Source organism: Biomphalaria glabrata, chromosome 7, assembly GCF_947242115.1.
Source record: "Biomphalaria glabrata chromosome 7, xgBioGlab47.1, whole genome shotgun sequence".
NCBI lineage: Eukaryota > Metazoa > Mollusca > Gastropoda > Planorbidae > Biomphalaria > Biomphalaria glabrata.
The window spans coordinates 6,252,419-6,275,381 of NC_074717.1; the positions used below are offsets into that span (position 1 = coordinate 6,252,419).

At 39.6% G+C, this 22,963-nt stretch overlaps 1 protein-coding gene across 1 annotated transcript in view; it reads right to left on the minus strand.

The window, feature by feature from the left end:
- Nucleotides 1-22,963, minus strand: part of LOC106053581 (1,25-dihydroxyvitamin D(3) 24-hydroxylase, mitochondrial-like) — a 156,286-nt gene that overhangs the window by 83,890 nt on the left and 49,433 nt on the right. The window lies entirely within an intron of this gene.

The following is a 22,963-nucleotide window of genomic DNA, read 5'->3' on the forward strand; positions in this document are numbered from 1 at the left end:
TACAGAGTCGGGCGAAGATCAGATGAAAACATAATCATTCAAAGAAAAACACAGTTTTGGGTGGAAAACTCCATAGAGAAGAACACTTTTAAATAATCGTTTTCGTCACAAGTGAAGCTAAGAGAATCCAATACGTAACTAACAGAAGACACACTAGAACGTCTACAAGTCTGGGGACAATATAAACCCTAGAAAAATCAAGCCACCCCGTGAACGACATTACGGTATCGGCAATTCTCATAAAAATGAAAGACAAAAGAAAAAAAAAAAGCCGACAATGGATATGCAGAAATTTAAGCAGACGAACATTTTACGACCTCCTCCCCCCCCCCCTCCCCCCATGCTCTCATATCAACAATGACCTGCACTTGGTGGTCTAGTTGACAAGATGACAGTGCCAGGGGAGACAAGCAGAGCGATCGTCAAAGACGGCTGTTACTGAAAAAAAAATATATGTACAGCCACAAGCAACATGCTGTGTTTGTTTCAAACGGCCTCACGAAACTCATCTTGTTCAGCTAGGCCCCTCGCTCCCATGAGCCGGCTCTGTTTAGCATGCCATAGAAAGACGTTAGAATCTAGAATATTGCTTAAGGCTTATTAGAATGAGAGATGCCGTGAATGCCCCCTGTTAAAGCCCGGGGTCCAAGACAACCTTTAACTCTGATACGTCTCGGCTCCTCGTGAAGTATCATAGCCTTAAGCAGATGTATATTATATCCTTGACCTTTATCTCGTTTCAAATCGGAAACAAGTTTTATGGGAAATCTTATCCCATCATCCCTTGCGGCATCGGAGCGTTCAAATAGCACGGCCAAGAGCACTTGTCATGCGCAGAGCTCGTGTCCGCATGAGAACAAGGCACGAGGTTTTTTCAGAAGCAGTTTATCGATAGCACTGTACTTATGCCGTCTGGTTCTAATACAAATGATGAACATCTAGATCAAACGTATAGTCTATAAAGGTCTCTGAAAGTTAGCAGCACTTGCAAAGACTATTTTGATATACTTGTGACTGAGATTGTGACTCACTTGTGAGAGGTGGCCGAGAAGATAGTTAATAAAAAAAAATTACAACAATGAATTCAGGAGCGAATTTATGAAAAAAAAAAAAAGAAAAGCAGAAAGCAATCGATAAAGTGTTATTTCAATGTAAGCATGCTATATGATACAAACATAGAAGTGGATTGGGGTTGCTATGGATTTGGGGGACATGGATGGGGGGGGGGGTGGCTTCTTTAGAGGCCCTTGCATTGTGACATTCTACCAGTAAAATTAACAAAAATAATCATTAAGATGTACTTAATAAATATATACGTCTAAATTCAAATCGGTACAGTATATCAGTAAAATTAAAAAAAACAAAAATAATCATTAAGACTCTTTTAGTGAGTAATACCGTTGTTCAATGTGCAAAGTAGTGCAGAAGTGACTAATTTCAATTCATATCATGATTATGATCATGATTATGTGCAGCAAAGGCACCAATAACATCATCTAGATCTAGATAGAGGTTCTAAACAAGGCACAAGACAGGGAGGAATGGAGAAAGACGGTCGACGAGTCTTGCTTGGTGCCCCAAAAGTCCAACAAACTAATGGATAGGTAAGGTAGTATTTTTGAGTCTACTAGAGGTTAAAGTTTTTAATTCCCCGTTTGAAAACGTCCTATCAGAGTCCACCAACCTGCTCATTGGAGCAAGAGTGCGCAACCGCAGGTTCAGAATATTCTTATTGTAGTCATTGTCTTAAATTTTGTCAAGCCACGCCGTTGACTACCAGCATCAGACGACAGAAGTGTCACAGAAGGCGAAGACCTTGTGGGTAAACACGCATAGCACTTAAAAACAATAACAAACAAACAAAACTAAAATTGCTGTCAATGTGTCATCCATTTTAATTATAGATCTAGTTCTGTTGGCTGTTTCGTGTATCAAAAACACTACAATTTCCATACCTTATCCATTGGTTAGAGTCAGTTAGACAAGAAGAGGAAGAAAAAAAAAAGCAATCGATCCTCTGCAGACGATAGAAGGAGAGATTAAACCATAACAAGTGGGACAAGATACTTATCTCCATTGTAAATTATTGTTTGAAAAAGGTTAAAGTCGTGATAAGTTTATTATCCTATTGTTTTGTTGCTCTAAATAATTTAGTTAAACTTTTTGCAATTTCTATTTCTCATAGCTCTACCAGGGATTTTTTTTTTGTTTACAAAACTTGATGCACAAACCTTGATCGAATAGGCCTTGAAATTTCTCTACAGCTATGTTTGGAATCTATATCTAATAGTCCCCTGAGTACCTGGACATACATACGTCATGTGTGACTTAAAAATATTGCCAGTGAAGTAATCTGTTTTCATGCACCTGTGTTTCTCTTTGTGTGTGTGTGTATCTATGTGTGTTTGTGTGTGTGGGGGGTTGAAAGATGTTAGTTAGTGCGAAATCGGCGTACATATATTGTACTTTTGCAAAAGTGGGACAAAAGAAAAAATACGGAATGTTTATTTGAATGAAACAATTCAAACTATTAGAAGAATGTAAGATCTAGATGTAGATATTATTGGATAGAATGATAGAGGGAAATAAGACAGCTGATATTATGACGTGTAAAAGACGAATCTAATCTCCCCTTCTTCCCCCCCCCCCGTATCTCTCCCCCCCCCCTTCTTTTTCCCCTTCTAAATGCCCTATCTCTAGATCACAGTGGACACGAACGATCCGTCGCGACATAGCGTAACACAAAAAAAAAAAAAAAGGGAGACAAGTTCAGTTTGGAAGTATAAAAGTATGGAGTAACGTGAAGCTCATATTTCTATTTTATGGAGATAATTGGTTGCCTTTGTCCTCAACAGAACGTTGCGGTAGCGTGTTGAATGTGTTGAAATTGGTGCTCCATAAAAAAAAATATCTGGAATAGTAGTAATGAAAATGTTGAAATATTGTTTAAGTATCTTTAGCCTTTGTACTTATGAATTCTTAAGACTGTTTTGCATCTAAATCATTTGTATGTTATGACTATGGTTAATGCAGTATTTATTTTTTGACGGTGGTAGGGGTAGGGGGTAGGGGGTGGGGCCGTAGAGAGACGGTACAGCTTTATTAATATGGGTTTGGGTTGTTCGTCTGCCACGTTTGAATATGATCAAAAGCTAAAGCGCATTTAAAAATCCGATATTACCAACGGCCGAATCGTGATTACGATGTAACGGCTACTGACATTTAATATACAATGGTTTTTATTTATTTATATCGTTTTATACCAAGATTTGTAAAAAGTCTTAAAAGTATAATTAAGTTATAAGTTTATAGTTTGCCTTTTCATCCTGCTAACCTGTTGGGCCTCAGTGACCTACATGTATATGATGTTTGTAATTTTTATGGTATTTGTTACTTGAATTTCATTTTCACAAACAAAAAATGTAAGAAGTAGTTCGTGCTAATCCACAACCGTTGATTTGGTTTCGGTGTAACTTTGTATGCAACGTAATGTATATCAACCGGCTTGCAGGGGCCGACTACGAGTTTGAGTGACACGTTATGTTATCCATTTCGAATCGTATTTCATCGGTGTTCTCATCAAGATTGATAGTCATCGAGTCTTATTCCTCGAATAAGCTTGTAGCTGTCTCGGAGGTAATGATGTTTTAGCTGGGACACGCACTTTTACCACAACGTCCGTTTTGTGCCCTAAATAGACCCGTTCTTTAAGGTACAGTCTTTGTTGAAGTACTCCCATAGTTTTATCTTCTTATCTTATAAAATACAGACGTTACTTCAAAAAAAGAAGATGATTACGTCCAATCTAGTCCATCCTTCCCCCTTCTACTTTTTTTCTGGAAAGGAAGGGGGGGGGGCTCTAATTGAGGTCTAGTACCTCAGTGGCCCAATGTTGTGTTTTTTTATGTTTGTGTTTATATTTGTGTGTGTGTGTGTGTGTGTGTGTGTGTGTGTGTGTGTGTGTGCGCGCGCGCGCGTTTGATAGCGTGTATGCATGAGGGAAAGTATGAGTTGTCATGATCATTAAAGGCCGTAAATGTTGTTTGTTTTTTTTTGCATTATACTTTATATACAAGTTGTTGAATGGATTGTTAAGTATATTTTATACTGTAGCCTTTGGCTTCCAAATTGAACAGTCCACAGCAGCACTTTCCAAAACTTAAAACAATATGGAAAGACAAAGGCTTAGCCCTCGACACCAAAATCAGACTGATGCGCTCCCTGGGCATGGCCACATTTTTATATGCTTGTGAATCTTGGACGCTGACTGCAGAGCTAGAAAGGAGGATCCAAGCAATGGAGGATCCAAGCAATGGAAGATGCTACAGAAGGATCCTAGATATCACATTTAAATATCGCATCACAAACCAAGAGATTAGAGACATGGTTACTGCAGCGATTGAAGACCTGCTAACTATCGTAAAAAAAAAAAAAAACGCAAGCTAAAAATCTATGGCCATATTACAAGATCTTCGGGGCGCGCAAAGACCTTCCTTCAGGGAACAGTACCAGAAAAAAGAAGAAGAAGCAGACAGAGAAAGCGATGGGAAGACAACATAAAGGAATGGACGGGCCTGCCATTGAAAGAGGTTCTAACTAAGGCGAAAGACAGAGAGGAATGGAGAAAGACGGTCGACAAATCTTGCATGGTGCCCCAACTGTCCCACAGACTAAGAGATAAGTAAAGGTAAACAAAAAAAGCCTTTGGCTTGTGCGTGAAGTGCACCGAAGAGTGCACTATATATTGAATTCAGGTAAGTGGAGCTACTATATGAGCTCTGTTCATGCATGAACACGTGTCAATTATATGCCCCTATCCCCTTTCATGTATCCTGTTTTCTTGCCTCCCCCTCTCCAACATTTTTTTCCCAAAGAAACTCCAAAGGTCATAATGCCTGACAGTCATCAACATTAGAACATTAAAATTGGTGTCACGGAGAGGACCCTGGACTTTGATAGTGCATTACTGAGGCCAGGCCAAATATTTTGAAACTAGTTTCAGATACAACATTAGTGAAGGGTGAAGAATAAGCATACTGATGAAAAAGCATAACACATAATAATAATAACGATTTATGTCATACAGACTGCGCTGGGTATTTTTATAGTGGAATGAGGATAGCGATTTGGGCATGAACTCTTTAGGCCAAATGTCGGTAGTCTGAGATGGCCGTGGACAGCAGATGGCTGTAGGTTTTATTTTGGAGTTTTTATCTCCAAGACTTGAAGCCGACGAAGGCTATGGGGCCCAGCCTGCCACTTGAGCGTAAATTTAATTCCTTACAACAGCTTGGTCCTTTACAATCAGTGAATGAAATAAATACTTTGTGTTGTGCAGTATTGAGATATGAGGCAGCGAATTTACGATGGAGGGAGAATTTTTTTTTTTTTTTTTAATATTTAAAATAATTTTTGTTGATGTTGTTTAGGTGTTAATCCGTTATTGTATGTTAATAGGACATGAATGTGATCAGTAAGAATGCTTAGGGAATTTTTTTTTCCTTAGAGCGAAAGAGAACGGATGCTTTTGCTAACGCCATGTTTTTTTTTGTATCGGTAGATCTCTACCTTCTTATACAGCTGAAGTAGTTTTGTGTATTTATTTATTGTTTCTCTTATATGGTTGGAGGAGTTACTTCCCAGTATAATTAAAACTCTATTCGCGAGAGGTCTCTGCACTTCTATCCCATTGTGAAAGTTGGACACTGAACTCTGAGGCTGAACGAAGAATTCAAGCCTTTGAGAGTAAATGCTACAGGAAAATGCTGAGTATTATATGAAGAGACGAAAGCTGAGCTGGTCTGGTCATATTGTAAGACATAATTCACTGTCAGACGTCATCCTTCAAAGTCCAGTGGAGGGAGCACAATGAAAACGTCGTCCAAAGAAAAGCTGGCTGGACAACGTCAAAGAATGGACCGACCTCTCCCTTGCAATGCTGCTGCAGAGTGGGAAAAGTGGAAGGATTAGGTTACGCGAACTGTCACGGGTTCAAATCCTGGTGAAGACTGGAATTTTTAAATTCCGAGATTTTTGGGGCTCTTCTGAGTCCACCCAACTCTAATGGGTACCTGACATTAGTTGGGGAAAAGTAAAGGCGGTTGGTCTTTGCGCTGGTCACATGACACCATCATTAACCTTGGGCCACAGAAACAGATGACCTTTACATCATCTGTGCTATAGAACGCAAGGGTCTGAAAGGAGAAATTTACTTTCTTATCTGTTAGGGATGTCTCATAGATGGACTTCAGGCTGCTTATCTATCTGGGTTAGCTCCTATGGCCTGTGGTCATTTATAACCAGTTGTTTAGTTTCAGCCTTGAATCTTCCGAGATGAATTAATACGCCAAGGGGACGAACTTCAGCAACCCGTTTTATAGCTAGGTCAACCATCCTAACGCATGAACAAGCAAAATATATTTTTTTTTAAATTCTAGTAAAAAAGGGAAAAAGGTAGGGGGGGGGGGAGGGCGCTTGCTTATCTAAGTTGAAGAACTCCATATTTAAAGCCATATTCTCAGAACTGTAAGAATTATTTCCATTTTTTTATGATCAAACAAGATTAATTAATTACGACTATTTAATTAACTGATTTGTTAATTTTTTTTTATTCATGTCTTGTAAGGTTTAATGGATAATTGTGGTAAAGTTTGAACTTTGTAATAGAATGGGAAGTGGGAGACCAAATATGTTTAAAGTTTGTACCAGACAAACAGAGTCAGTTTATATAAGCTTTATAAATAGCGCAGGATGTAATATATTTTTTCTCTCGAAAAACAAATTTTGTAATTCCTACTTCTCTTTTTTGTTACATTTTTTTTTATTTGTTTGTTTTTAAATATCGTCTTGCGTACGTTTTAGTTCTGTCTGTCTGTCCGTCTGTCTCTGTTCTCTCCCCTTCATTTTTTTTTTTTGTGTGTAGTGCATACAGAGTTCTCCTATTACCTTAGAGTTATCTTAGAGTGGTTATAAAAGAAAAAATATAAAAGATTTATTTTCGTCACACTATTCTGTCTCTGCAGAATGAGAAATGGTTCGCTCTTATCAAGTTTTTACACATTTGGCCAGATTGTGTTTCCATAAACACCACCGCCATCTCGTCTTGTTTTTATTATCTGCTCTTTCTTACTTGTTTCGGTTCGCTACGGTGCAACCCCACCGTGCCTTTAGTAGTATGCGGAATGGGTTTAACAAGTGCACTATTGGAGCAGTTTGGACTTAAGGGCCTTTAGTCCGTAATCGAAGATAGGGGAAGGAGGGGGGGGATGAGCTATAGGGAAGGGGGCGGAGTCAAGAGTGAGGTTTTAAAGATGGGAGGAGTTTAAGTGTCAGAAGAAATTGTGTCGGAAAGAAAAAAACTAGCCAGCCGCACTTCCTACGGCCTTCGTTTTTTTTTTAAAATTCTATGGATTTGTCACCAGAGGTTAATAGGTGCAGGGGAGACAATCTGTTTATTGTTGAGTGCGACAGCAAGGGGAGAATACCACGTGATAGAACGTGTCAGTGTGCGCGCAGAGTCACGAGACAATAGGGAAAATACAAAAACTTGGAACGAAATATTTCCGAAAAAAAAAAAAAAAGGTTATCTCAGTCTTAGCGAAATAATACGAGGAGTGTTATGAATGGGGGGGGGGGGAGGATTGATAAAGCTTTTGTTTACATGAGGAAAGAAAATGCCTATGGGAATATCGAACAAAGGGGACCCCAAAGGCGCTACGATTGAGAGGGTTAGGTGATAGGAAGATTCCTTTGTCATGACCAGTTCATCAAACAAATAAACGGGAATGGGGATGGGGCTCTGCCACGAATTTTAACGTAAAATAACAAAAAATAAAAAAAAAATAAAAACTTTTTGAAAACATAAACATCGCTTTTTTTTTTTTTTTTAAAGTAGCTCCAGTCTGAATTCGAACTCAAGACTCCATAATGGAAGGCCGACGCGTTTGCCACTGAACTATTCAAGTACTCATAAAAATAGGATATATTGTTAGTTTAAAATTGTTAGCGAAATATTAAAGTCTCTACAAAAAGTTTATCTCCCTTAGTTTGGTACAATTTATATATATTTATAACGAAATTAATTAATTACGACTAGGGACCTAATTGATGAGCTAATAAGTTAATTTAAAAAAAAAATGATTCATGTGTTGTCATCGACAATGAATAATTGTGCAAAGTTGCAACTTGTCCCAAGAATGGGAAGTGGGAGAAATAACAGGTCCAATATTTGTACCTGACAGACGTGGGAGAAATGTCCAATATTTGTACCTGACAGACGTGGGAGAAATGTCCAATATTTGTACCTGACAGACGTGGGAGAAATGTCCAATATTTGTACCTGACAGACGTGGGAGAAATGTCCAATATTTGTACCTGACAGACGTGGGAGAAATGTCCAATATTTGTACCTGACAGACGTGGGAGAAATGTCCAATATTTGAACCTGACAGACGTGGTGAGATGCTATAAGCTTGGTACTTGGTAATAATAAACCAAAGCTTGAAATACAGTGGGGTGGATTTAATATGAAAACAGGAGGATATAAACAGTCTTGTATCTATAGCAAGATTGTCGTGGCTATATAACTCTGATAGCACTAGCTTCTAACATATGTAGTCTAACAAGTAGATCTAAACTAGGTAATAATATTCGAGAATAAACCTTGAATAATAGTAGAGACTTAAGAGTTAGGCTGCTAGACATAGAGTTCTGCTCTGTTTGAGATTTAATCCATGTTTCGCAATGTTTTTCTCTAAAATAAGTTCTTTCTTTGAGACCTGTGTGAGGCTCTCACCAATCGGCTTACACATTTAATTGTAAAAACAACAAAACGGTTCTCCTTCTAAAGACTAACAGCAGCAGATGCACTTATTTTATTTTTGTTTAGCAAAGATCAGAATACAGTCAAATCCGGTTAAAGGTAACAACCGCTTATAGGGAACGAATCCTAAAGTACGAAAACAAATCCGATTATACAGTCGAATCTATTGATAGTGTGATGATCTCTGTGCCAAATTTGCGATGCTGATTTGTTTATTTTTGTTTGTTTTCAATACATTGATTATCTTTCCTTTGTTTATATTTCTATAATGACACAAACAGAATCAGTTTCCGGGAAATATAAAACGAGTAACATACATTGAAGAAACTTCTAGACTTCTTTTTTTACTTTCTTTTAATGAACCCCATCAAAACATTAATTCAACTAATTCATAATACAGCTGTATTTAATACGTATTGTTACAAAACCACTGAAGTAAGAAATCCACAATGCAGTAGTACTTAAATATAGCGACACAGCTGAACAACTTTCCTGTTCTATCTTCTTGCCTTACACTCAGCTTCTAACAAGATATTAAATACTCAAATACTTGTAACAACTTATGGACCTGTAACAACTCTAAGACCTACAACACTTCAAGGCAGTGACGTAGCCAGGAATTCCCCAGGCTTGACCTCTTTAGGGGCCCCAGCATTTTGCGTAATATTTAATATTTAATGTTCAAAACAATTTCGAACACTCATTTGGGCCCCCACTCCCCCCACCCCTAGCTACGCCACTGCTTCAATGACCCACTACATCTCAAGGACCCCGACTAGCTCACCTTCCACCCTATTTATAACGTTTTAAAATCGTCTTTTCTAGAAACTTCTGTCCGAAATATTTCTCTATCACCCTCCAGTAACTGACGTATTGTTCCTGGCTTCTGTTTTTTTACTTGTAATTAACTCTTTCTATCCGTCATTATTTTTTCGCGTTTCGATAGTATTCGTTTTACTCGTTTGTTTTACACTATCCTGTAAGGGTTAAACGTCAATAACTTTTTGTTTGTTATCAGATCATTGTTTGGCATTGAATTATAGGAGGCTGCATGTTCTCTTTAAACAACACAAATTAAATTTTATAAATCCAAAAAAAAAAAAAAACATAGTTTGATGGGGGTCAAATAAAACGTTGGCATCGTCAATTAGGAAGGAGAGAAAGAGTTAACACTTATTTACTTTTGTGAACTTGTTTTGACCTTAACCTTTTCTCGAAAAGAAGTAGAATAAGGTCACAGTAACGATTTGTAACAGATAGGACCAGCTGGCTACTGGGACCAAAATGTGGTCCGATTAAACGGACTCGACTGTATTAAGTTGTCTGCTGGGCGGGGGGATGGGTCTATCCAGGTTTGAGAACTTCTGCTATCTTTAACAATAACCTTTCGTCGTCTGTGGTGGTCTGCGCACTAGTATCTAGTTAGTCTTATACAGACTTAATGACGCGTAGAGCGGGGCAGGAACAGAAAAGCAATTGAGTCGTCTAGGGGTCGGCTCAGCCTGTCCACAGGGCAATGACAGCTTAATCTCTAGTTAGACCCAAGACTAGCTCGTTTAAAAAAAAATTGCCTCTGGTTGGGATATTTACCACAAAACAAATAAAGACATATCTAGATATCTAGATCACGCCGCCGTGTTGATGGGAGAAAATAAGCCTTTTTTATGTTTTTGCTTTTAAATTTTCACAGTCATGAATATTTGCAGGTATTTCTATCTTAATTATTGTCTCTAGGGTTGTCTTTATTTCTTTACTTTTCACTCCTCTCATCTCCCGCCACGCCAGCTAACAGCCGTCATGCATCAAACAAAGACCACAGGTATTCGTTATCCAATAGCTAAAGTACAATTGTATGTATGTATGTATGTATGTGTGTATGTAATGTATGTATGTATGTAATGTATGTATGTATGTATGTATGTATGTATGTATGTATGTATGTATGTGTGTGTGTGTATGTAATGTATGGTTTCAAAGGTTGTCATGGCCAGGGGTGTCAATGGGGTTAAGCTCCCATTGTCTATAAAGTACTCCTAATGGCATGCGTCTCAAATAGCCTCTGACAACTAAGTCCAGCACCTGGCCTGCTCGTGTGGCTTAGATATTAAGCCCGGCGAAACTGCTCTTACTAACAGGTGAAGGGGTGAAGGCGGATACCTGGCGCCACAAAACCGGGAGCTTCGGGCAGATGGAGCTCGTCAGCCTAGTAAGGCAGTTCATCTAGGAGAGGGGTACTCTGACTTCAAACCCCCGCTGCCTTGCGGTACTGAGGCTTCAGGAGACAACCTCGAGGAGAAATCAGGAGTGAAGCCCCTTAGGCGTTGGGAGTATCAGCTATGAAATTCCTTCCGGCAGCTTCTGCAACTGAGTTGGTGCCAAATGTAATGCGATGCGTTCCTTTGGATCACATCAGCAAGGTCGAGAGAGGGATCATGACGCATGGGCCACCCATGACCCCTTTATCCAAGGCCCAGGAATGCGCCCCGGAGAGGAAACTCTGGTGCTGCTGCAAAGCGGCTAAAACAACACGGGAGACAACAGTTACGGGTTATAAGTCCAACTTGATTGGCGTAATGTATGGACGCCACGGGTTGTCTCTGACGGTGGGAGAGGTCTTCGCGCCTCACTGATCAGCTACCGCCCGCCTCAACCTGGGCAGCCCCCAGTCAGTTAGGTGCTGATCCGCCACAGCCTGCCTGCTCTAATGGGTGCTTAGAGCTTAGTTTAAAACGACAAGTAGGCTGGAAACTTGCACCAAGCAACAAAAGAAGAAAAATTAAACTGAAAAAGAAAATCCCTGTCATGCGACTGGCCACTTGGAATGTCAGGACAATGTGTCCTGGTCTCACTGATGATCTAAGGCAGATCGACGATGCAAGGAAGACGGCAGTTATAAACAACGAGCTAAAAAGGCTACATATTGACATTGCAGCCCTGCAAGAAACCCGACTGGCCGAAAACGGCATGCTCCGCGAGACTGACTACACTTTCTTTTGGAAAGGGAAAGCACAGGATGAGACTCGAATACATGGTGTGGGTTTGCTGTCAAGAACAGTCTTCTTCCCATGATAGTCCCTCCAGTTGGTGGCTCGGAACGGCTACTAAGCATAAGTATGATGACAGCATCTGGAAAAGTCACTCTAATTAGTGCCTATGCCCCCACACTATGCTCGCCTCAGGAGGACAAAGACAAGTTCTATGAAGACCTCAAAGAAGCCATTGCAAACATTCCTCAAAAAGAACATATGATTCTTCTAGGTGACTTCAATGCCAGAGTAGGATCAGATCACACTACCTGGCCAGACTGTCTTGGGCTTTTTGGAATCGGAAAGATGAATGAGAACGGACAAAGACTGCTTGAATTCTGCACATACCATAAGCTCTGCATTACCAACACATACTTCAGAACAAAACTACAGCACTGTGTCTCATGGAGGCACCCTAGGTCTGGGCACTGGCACCAGCTGGATATGATACTGACACGAAAAAAGGACATTGGAAATATACTGCTGACACGTAGCTACCAAAGCGCGGATTGTGATACTGATCATACTTTAGTGTCATGCCGGACAAGACTGCTGCCAACTAAGATCCACACTTCACAGGGAAAAAGAAAATCACGCCTGAATACTACTAGCACAAAAAATCCTGATCTTTGCACCGAATTTGAGAACAAATTAGAGGAAGCTTTTAAAAACTTCTCTGTGACTGAGGTAGAAAAAAGCTGGACGTTTATGCGTGATACAATCTACCAAACATCATCACTGGTCTTTGGAAACAAAACCAAGAAAAGCGAAGACTGGTTTGAAGCTAGTCTACCAGAAATGGAAACTGCCACTACGAACAAGAGAGCAGCCATGCTAATCTACAAGAAGGATCCCACCCCAAGCAACTTAATAAGGCTCAGAGCTGCACGTAACAATGCCCAAAGAGTAGCGAGACAATGTGCTAACAAATACTGGCAGGAGCTATGCGAAGATATTCAATCTTGTGCCGACTGTGGTAACATAAGAGGACTATATGAGGGCATGAGAAAAGCCTTTGGACCTCACACCAGCAAGTGTGCTCCGCTCAAGTCAAAAGATGGCTCAATCATCAGCGATCGTGCGCTGCAAATGGAACGATGGGTAGAACACTATGCAGAACTCTACCAGATTGAAAACGCCATCTCACCAAATGCTGTTTCCAACTTCCCATCACTTCCAGTTTTGACGGAATTAGACGAAACGCCCTCAGTAAAGGAGCTGAGCATTGCCATTGACATGCTTGCACATGGGAAAACACCCGGAGGAGATGGCATTCCTGCTGAAATAATTCAGGCTGGAAAACATGCCCTAATCAAACCACTCCATGAACTGCTAAGCTTGTGCTGGGAACAAGGAATGGTCCCCCAGGAATTGAAAGACTCCAACATTGTTACAATTTATAAAAATAAAGGCGACCGCTCTGATTGTAACAATTACAGAGGCATCTCACTGCTTAGCATAGTCGGAAAGGCTTTTGCTAGAGTGTTACTAAAGCGATTACAGATCCTGGCAGATCGTGTTTATCCAGAGTCGCAGTGTGGCTTTAGGGCAGGTAGATCTACAACAGATATGATTTTCTCTCTGCGGCAGCTACAGGAGAAGAGCAGAGAACAAAAGCAGCCCCTCTTCATAGCTTTTATTGATTTGACCAAGGCCTTTGACCTTGTTAGCAGAAGCGGTCTGTTTGCTGTACTAGAGAGAATCGGCTGTCCAAATAAGTTAAGAAAACTAGTGTCAGCTTTTCACGAAAATATGCAGGGCACCGTTCAGTTTGAAAGTTCTTCCTCCAGGCCATTCTCCATTAAAAGCGGTGTAAAACAAGGATGTGTACTGGCCCCTACACTTTTTGGCATCTTCTTCTCAGTCGTACTATCCAGTGCTTTTAAATCCCTGGAAGACGGAATATACATCCATAGCAGATCCGATGGAAGGCTCTTTAACCTGGCACGTCTTAAAGCCAAAACGAAAAGGCGTCGTATCTTGATAAGGGAGCTGCTGTTTGCCGATGACGCGGCACTCGTATCTCACTCACAAGGAGGTCTACAGAAGCTAGTGAACGCCTTAGCAGCTGCTTGTCAAGAGTTTAGCCTTACTATAAGTCTCTCCAAGACCGAAATCCTCGCACAAGACGTTGCAGAAATACCTATAATACAAATTGGGAACCACACCCTTTCAGTGGTGCAGGAATTTACCTACTTGGGTTCAACAATTGTCAGTAACCTAGACTTAGACATCGAGCTGACAAAAAGGATAGGAAAAGCTACCACAGCATTGGCAAAACTCTCCAAGCGCGTCTGGGAAAATGGTAAATTGACCACAGCGACCAAAATCCTAGTCTACAACGCCTGTGTTGTGAGCACTCTCCTTTATGGCAGTGAAAGCTGGTCAACATACATGTACCAAGAGCACAGATTGAATAGTTTCCACTTGCGCTGCCTGAGACGCATAATGGGCATCTCTTGGAGGGACCATGTCTCCAATCAGGAAGTTTTGAGACTGGCCAATATGAACAGCATGTATGCTCTCCTGACACAAAGGAGATTACGCTGGCTCGGACATGTCACCCGCATGCCAGATGGTAGAATCCCGAAAGATATCTTATATGCTGAGCTTGTGGAAGGAGTCAGACCCAAGGGCCGCCCAAGACTAACATATAGAGATGTCTGCAAGCGAGACATGAGAGCCTCAGGCATCAGTGAAAGTATGTGGGAAAACATAGCCAAAGACCGGAGTGCATGGAGACAGACTGTGCGTGCTGGGACAACCCTTGCTGAGAACAAAAGAATTGAAGCGGCTTTAATCAAGAGGGAAAAAAAGAAAGCTGCCCTGTCTGCTAGCCCTAAATCAGAGGCATACAAATGTACGAATTGTGGCAAAGTCTGCCGTTCTAGAATTGGCTTGATTAGCCACACCAGATTCTGCCCCGTCTCAAGATTAAGCCAAAACCAGTGACTCACTTGGGCGCATCCATTGCCTTTCGAGACAAAAGGAGCCATATATATATATATATATATATGTAATGTATGTATGTATGTATGTATGTATGTATGTATGTATGTATGTGTGTGTGTGTGTATGTATGTGTGTATTTATGTATGTATGTATGTATGTATTTATGTATATATGTATGTATGTATGTATGTATATGTATGTATGTATGTGTATGTATGTATGTATGTATGTGTATGTATTTATGTATTTATGTATGGTGTATGTATGGTGTATGTATGTATGTATGTATGTATATATGTATTTATGTATGGTGTATGTATGTATGTCCCGCATAGAAATCAACACAGTTTGACCAATCTCGATAAAACTTGGTATTAATTTTCCTTAGATCCTGACAGAGAAAGTAGTTATGTATAATGTCCCACCAACAACTGGAAGGCTATAAAATAATTTAAAAAAAAACAACTACATCTATCAGTATTAGAGAACGAATATTTTTTTTTAACAATAGGGTAAACCCGTTTTCACGGTATTTTGTATTAGATATCAATGTGTCTGTCGGCTAAACTGGTACACCCGTTTTCATAGTATTTTGTATTAGATATCAATGTGTCTGTCGGCTAAACTGGTAAACCCGTTTTCACATTCTATCTTCATTTTTGTGAAGCCTAATGTTAAAAAAAATGATAAGGAAATATTCGCCATGTTTGATATAGATCTAAATCCAATCAACTAGATCAGTAATGCCCAAACTACAGTCCTCGGGTCGCGGGTCATGTCCAGCTAGTATATATATAATGATTAAACGTGTTATTTTGTAATCCTTTCGTTGTAAAATGTTTCTTTGTTGTAAAATGTTTCACATGTTTCGGATGTCCCTTCAGAGTTGAAGATAGTTTACTTCCTAGTCCAAACCTCCCGCAGGACGACGGGGGATGGGAGCGGGCAGGATTTGAACCCTCGACCATCGTTAAATCCGAACGACAATCCAGCGCGCAAACCGCACGACCAGGCAGATTATTTGGCTAATTTATAAATATATATATATATATCAGCTCATCCGCTTTTCTAATAGATCACCATACAAAATGTCTTGTGGTTCCCTAACACGAGGCTTACCCTAACCCTAACAACCAAGTCTTAGCTTGATTTAAAAGTTCTCAAGGCTCTGGTGTAATTAAAGTCACCGTGTGATCTTTCCCTAACTTGCAATGACAACCGCCTTTTCAAAACATTCCTTTAACACGATTTGCGTGTAAAAGCACAAAATTAGAATTATTCATTTAAAAAGAAGCTTCTTTTTATCCTTTTTTTAAAATACGAATACTTCTAATTTATACAATCATTCGCATATAGGTAGTGTACATTCACAGACCTCCTGCATTTGATGACGGCGGTCAGATTTCGAACCCAGGTTCATTTAGACGACAGTCCAGCGCACATACTACACGACCATGCAGCCATTTTCTAGAAATGTTTGTCATTGCATTCTGTTTGTAGATACAATTTTATTCTGTTTGTAGTGGGCAGTGCGGAATGAATACATTATGTTATTTATTTTTTGTAAAAAAACAACAACAAAAAAAACCCCCAACAGCTTACACCCACACACTGGCGCACAGACTCTCAAGATGCACTTACCAACATTTTAATGTACTCACAAATCTGAACGACACAAGATACCATCTTCATGTTATGGCGTTTCACGCAACGCTATCTGAATAAGATACCTAAGACTGGCTATGAGACAGAGGCGCACAGAGAGAGAGAGAGAGAGAGAGAGAGAGGGAGAGAGAGAGAGAAAGAAAGACCTGGGGTGGGCGAGTGTTTGAGAGATGAAAGATGTCTACAGAAACAAAAGGGAAGCAGCAAGTGTGAGTAAGAGAGAGAGTGAAAGACCAACTCATAGTGAGTGTGTGGGAGCCATTGCGAAAGAGAACGCAAAGAACGAAAAAGAAAAGAGAAAGAGAGAGAGAATGCATCTTTTTAAGGCAGATAAAATCGGGCATTTATTAAGAGATTACACATGCATGACCTATATATCTTAAACTTGGCTAAGACCCTGACCCATATTTCTCCGGGTTATGTAAACTTTAATTGTGAAAGAGTGTTACAGAAATCAACTTAAATTAACCTAATTAGCATCTGCAGTTGTGTGTTTTGAAACAAAAACATTCTCTATAGGAGGCGAAAAAGTTTATAGCCGTTGGGCAAAAAAACAAAATATAAAGAAAACCTTTTTTTTTTTAAAACCTGTTCTTGGGTTTTCTTTTCCTTTATTGTTTTCTATCGCAATCTTTTAGGTTTTTTCATCTAGATCTAGGTATTTTAAAATTCGTCTTTTTCTTGCTAATTATTTCTCTCTCTCTTATTCTTTTTTTCTCCCTTTATTCTTTTAATTATCCCTCGATCTCTCTCTCTCTCTCTCTCTCTCTCTCTATTTGACTCTCTCTCTCTCTCTCTCTCTTCCTCAGTCTCTCTAATTATCTTTGCCACGTGATAATATTGATAAAACAACGAAAAAAAACTGTCACCTGACAGCCTGTGTGTATTACGTAATTTGTATGGAAGAGATGGAGAGTCATGTGGCTAAATGTTGTTTGTTTACGATTGGTGAATAAGGTCCATTATGAATGACAATTTGTAATCTCAAAAAATGTCATTTTGTTTAGACGTGCAAATATTTGTGTGCATGAAAGACAGACAGGGCAAGCTGGTACTGCAAAAGAAATGAAGCTGACCAATTCAAGGGAAAGAAAAAGAAAGATGCCCTGTCAGCTAGCCCTAAAACAGATGCATGCACATGCACGAACTGCGGCAAAATCTCCTCTTCAGAATTGGCTTGATTAGCTACACCAGATTCTGCCACGTCTCAAGACGAAACCAAAGCCAATGACTCTTCTGGGCACATCCATTGTCTTCCGAGACAGAAGGAGCCATCTATAAAATTCTATGTTATTGATGTTTCATCTTCCTTCAGTATTGACAGCACGAAGTCTTAGCCCCATCGATGGGAGACAGCATAAAAGAATGGACGGGCCAGCCATTGAAAGAGGTTCTATCCAAGGCAAAAGACTGAGAAGAAAAGGGAAAGACTGTCAACAAATCTTGTGTGGCGCCCCAAAAGTCAAACAGATTGGATAGGTGAAGGTGGTGGTGAAGTCTTAGTCTGCTTAATCAAAAGTTAAAATGTGTATTGGATTTGTCAGAGGTGTAGCTAGGGTGGGGAGGGAGGGGAAGAATTTGAAAATCCCACTTGAGGGGAGAGCCCAAATCAGTGGGTTTTTTTTTTACATCACATATTATCTGCCTGTCCGTCCGTCCGTCCGTCCTTCCGTACATACATATTTTACATTACATATTACGCAAAATGCAGGGGGTCCACAAAAAGTCAAGCCCCCCGGCCTCCAAATGATGGCAAATTCCTAGCTACGTTCTTGTGATTAGTCTAAATCAGTAAAAGTTACTTAAACAGTTTATAAAGTCTGGGTTTTTTGGGTTGCAAAAACACTTAGGTTCTGGGTATTTTTTTCAGACACCTAAAGGTAGCAGTCGCACTCAGCGGGAGGATTCAGGTACAGTACGTGGCTTCTTGGATGCCAATGTCATCTCCGTGTGTGTGTGTAGGTGTGAGTGTAATATTCTTACTCCTCTTATTTCAAGCACATTTGTGTGTGTGTGTGTGTTTGCGCGTGATGGAGAGAGTGGTCGTGCTGAATGCAGGCGTTCGCGCGTGAAACAAAACAAAAAAAAAAGCGTGTGCGTGATCGTGCCTGGGTATGTAAGTGAGCTCGTGAGTGCACGGTGTGGGTGTGGGGGGGGGGGATATGATCTTTCATTGACGCACGTCACTGGGAGGGAGGTGGGAGGTTGTCACCACGTGTGAAACAGCCTTAAAACTAAGGTAATACTCAAACACTAGCAGAGGGATGCTTTTTCTTTTTTTTTTTAGTTCAAAGGGCGCTAGGTGTGGCGTTAAAGAGAAAGGGAGATAACGGGGTGGATAAGAGATGGGGCGCAGACCTTCACATTTAAGGGCGCTACTGAGGGTTCATTTTGTCGACAGTGCACAAAAAAAAATCCATGCAGTTTAACGTTGGGGGTATCTTACAGTATAATGGTGATCTATCTATCTATCTATCTATCTATCTATCTATCTATCTATCTATCTATCTATCTGTCTGTCTGTCTGTGTGTGTGTCTGTCTGTCTGTCTGTCCGTCCGTCCGTCCGTCCGTCCATCCATCCATTTATCTATCTATCTATCTATCTATCTATCTATCTATCTATCTATCTATCTATCTATCTATATCTATCTATCTATCTATCTATCTATCTATCTATCTATCTATCTATCTATCTATCTATCTATCTATCTATCTATCTATCTATCTTCCGTTTCCTTTCCGCTTCTTCCATATTCTTCTTCTTCTCTTTTATCTCATTGTGTTCAACCTTTCCAACAAACAAACAAGACCCTTGTTGTACAAAATGTGTACAGATCTGACAATAATGTTTATGTCTTTCTTTTTTTCTTTTTCCCCCGCTTGTTTCCAGAAGAAGCCAAAAAAAAATGGCTTGCTGTGTACAAGATTTTTTAAAACCAGCTCACGTGCTCTTTGCTCCTCTAACGTCACGAGAGAAAATATGTTTGTGTTTATTCCGAAGTTTGTGAGCATTTTGTCTGGCGCGAGCTTAAAAAAAATGTTTCTACATTGTTTCAGGTTCCAAGTAATGACCAAAGCAAGTGTTCCATCAAATTGTAGAGGCACAGCTAAATAAATTTCAGAGGCCCGGCTAAAAAAAAATAAATTAGAAGAAGGATAATCAATTTCAGATGATTATTAAATTTCAGGTGCCCAGCTACTTAAAGTTCAGAGGCAAAACTAAATACATTTCATAGGGCAAGCTAACTTAGATTAAGAAAACCTAGCTCAATAGATTTCCCTGCTAATCTAACTCCAGAGGTCCAGCTGATCAAATTTCATAGGCTCAACTAATCGAATTTCATAGGCCCAGCTAATCGAATTTCAAAGGCCCAGCCTAATCATATTTTTTAGGGCAAGCTAATCAAATTTTATGGGGAAAGTTAATTGAATTTCAGAGGCCCAGCTAAAAAAAAAATACATTCTGAGGCCTAGCTAATGGGCACTTGCTAAACGGTGTCTACATTATGGTCCAGGTAATCGAATTTCATAGGCCCAATCGAATTTCAAAGGCCCGGCTAATCATATTTTGTAGGGCAAGCTAATCAAGTTTTATTGGGTAAGTTTATTGAATTTCAGAGGCCCAGATAAAAAATAAATAAATTCTGAGGCCTAGCTAATGGGCACTTGCAAAACGGTATCTACATTATGGATTGTAGAACGATAGAGATTGCAACAGGCACACCAACAAAAACAATCACAACAACGACAACAAGATCCTTAAAACAAGTGACGTCATAGAAATGATAGTAACAATCATGATTTTAAAAAATCAACAACAACAGTTACAAACTAAACATCAACCAAAAACTTACAGCAAGTCAACAACAAAGGACCACAACAACAACAACAACAAAAAGCACCATAACGACATGGCCAACAACAATGAAACAACAACAACAATAGCATCAAGCAAACAAAATTTAAATTCATAATAACCCATCAATAGTAGATTTATGGTTTAAATCACTGTATCCTGGTGTTACAGGTCTAATTAGCTCAATGCATTTTTGAATCTGTTTAGATTTTAGATTTTTAAAATTTGCATAAACTATGTAACATAGTGGCAAAATATAAGTTATATATGTTGTTTTTTCCTCTTTACGATCTTTACATTACATTTTTATGTACGATGAAAGACTCGTCCACACATATCGTCCATTTATTATGGACAACTAGATCTAGACCTGGTTTAGAGAAACGGAGGTAAGGGAAACATAACTGCAGACGACATTTAGAGATGAAAAAGGTGTGCAGACAGATGGTTCGAGAGTATAGGCGACTGCGCATGTCAGGCAGGAAACGTAGACTTAGCGCGTCTCTGCGCAAATGTGAATGTGTGTGTAAATATAAAGTAAAAAAAAAATGGATCAAGAGAGTGCAAGAACTTGTCAAATGTATTTGTTATTTAAAACAAAAAGCGGCCATGTAGAAACATGGTTAAAGTCAAATAGGTGGGCGGGAAATCTATAGTCTCTAAACCCACGTTAATGTCACGGCGTAAATCAATCCAACGTTGAACAGATGTGTGGCAGGGCCTACGGACAAAGGTAATCAAATAAATAATGTAGTCCAGCGGTTCTCAAATCTTTTTGTTTTCCCGTTTGGTCTCCGTTTTTTTTTTTTACCTTGCTTCCCCACTTCATTAATAGATATCTTCACGTATAGCTAATAACATTTTGCGCCTTTAGGAGCCTTTATACCATTTACGAATTTTTGTTTGAGTATCTCCTTACCTGTTTTAGGTGTGCCCCCCAGGGTACGCGAGCCACATGTTGAGAAAACGACGATGGATGAGCGGTAAAGATTTGGAGGAACAGAGACACGGGTATACGTAGACAGAAAGAAACATAGAGAAACAGATAGAGGGAGAGAGAAACAGAGCGCTTTAGAGAAACAGAAAGATGTGGGGGGGGGGGGGAGTAATAAACATATAGAAATAGAGAGAAACAAGGGAGGGGCGGTAAGAAACAGAGAAAAAAACAGAAGAAAAAAAAACAATATAGAGACAGAGAGAAACAGAAAGAAACAGAGTGTTATAGACTTTATTGGGAATTTGACGAGATTATAATTAGACTATTTTAGACGGACATAGGAATTATGGGAATTAACTAAATAAGGAATTATGAGATAGATTTTAACGACTCACTCCTCTTAGTTAATGGCGAGACCTTCTTTTGTAGTAACTGTCGACATTTGGACTGTGCCCCTTTCATATTGTATTAAAGTTGTTTATTAAGATTCATACCGTTTCCTTAAGTATATTCTACAAGTTGTTATATGTTGTTGGTTGAACGAACTCCATCTAGACCTAAATCTACATCTCAGACATCTGTAATCTGTTCTACTAAACAACCCACAACAAGAGAGATGGGGGGCAGTAATAAACAGATAGAAATAGAGAGAAACAGAGAGAGAGAGAGAGAGAGAGAGGGGCGGTAAGAAACAGAAAAAAACAGGGGGAAAAACAAGAACATAGAAACAGAGAGAAACAGAAAGGGATAGAAAGAAACAGAGAAAGAAACTAAGGAGAAATAGATTTAAAAAAAAAAAACATCAGAAAGAAACAGAGACAGAGAAAAAAAAAAGAACCCAGAACATTTAAATAGATAGATATTTAGAGTAGCTAAATGTTCTGGTGTGTAGGTAACCATGAGTACAGGCAGGCGGATGGTTTGGTTGTGTTGGGTAAACAGAATTCAGTTCTGATGAAATCACGAGGTGGTCTTTCGTAATTCATGCTTCTGAATACTGGTGTTAAGGTTGAAGACATTAGAACAAGTGAAAGTCTTCTGGCATGTGGATGTTTGTGAGTTGGATCTTGTTTAAAAGATCATTATTTCATCTGTGTTTCTGCATTGAATTTCAAAAAAATTGCATTTTTATAAATAAAAGTTGTTTTTCAAGTTTGCTGTAAAAAGAAGCTCTACCCAAAGAATTAATACAGAGAAAAACATAGTCATAGACCGCGCTAATCAATACACCTGCCTACGTTGAGTTGTACTAGATGTTTGGAGCTACAAACCAACGACCGAGAAATAAATAATAATAATAATAAAGAGGACATCAAAAAATCACACGCACAACATTACTATATTTGAATGTACTTTATGAACAGAAATGTCTTAGAAAAATCGGAAAAAACTTGGAAGACAACAGCCACCCGCTCCATCATAACTATGTCAAGTCGTCGCGAAGTGGGCGACTTCTGTCAATCAAGACAAGAACAGAGCGTTACAAAAACTCGTTCGTACCTTACTCGGTCAGACTTTATCAACGCCAGCCGTTGATCCAGGGGCGTAGCTAGGAATTTTCCATCGTTTGGGGGCCCGGGGGGGGGGGGGAGACGTGACCTCTTTGGGGGCCACTGCAGTTGCTTAATATTAAATTTTCAATGTAAAAAAACACTCATTTGGGGGCCCCTCAACTGAGGGCCCGGGGGGATTTTCAAATTCTCCC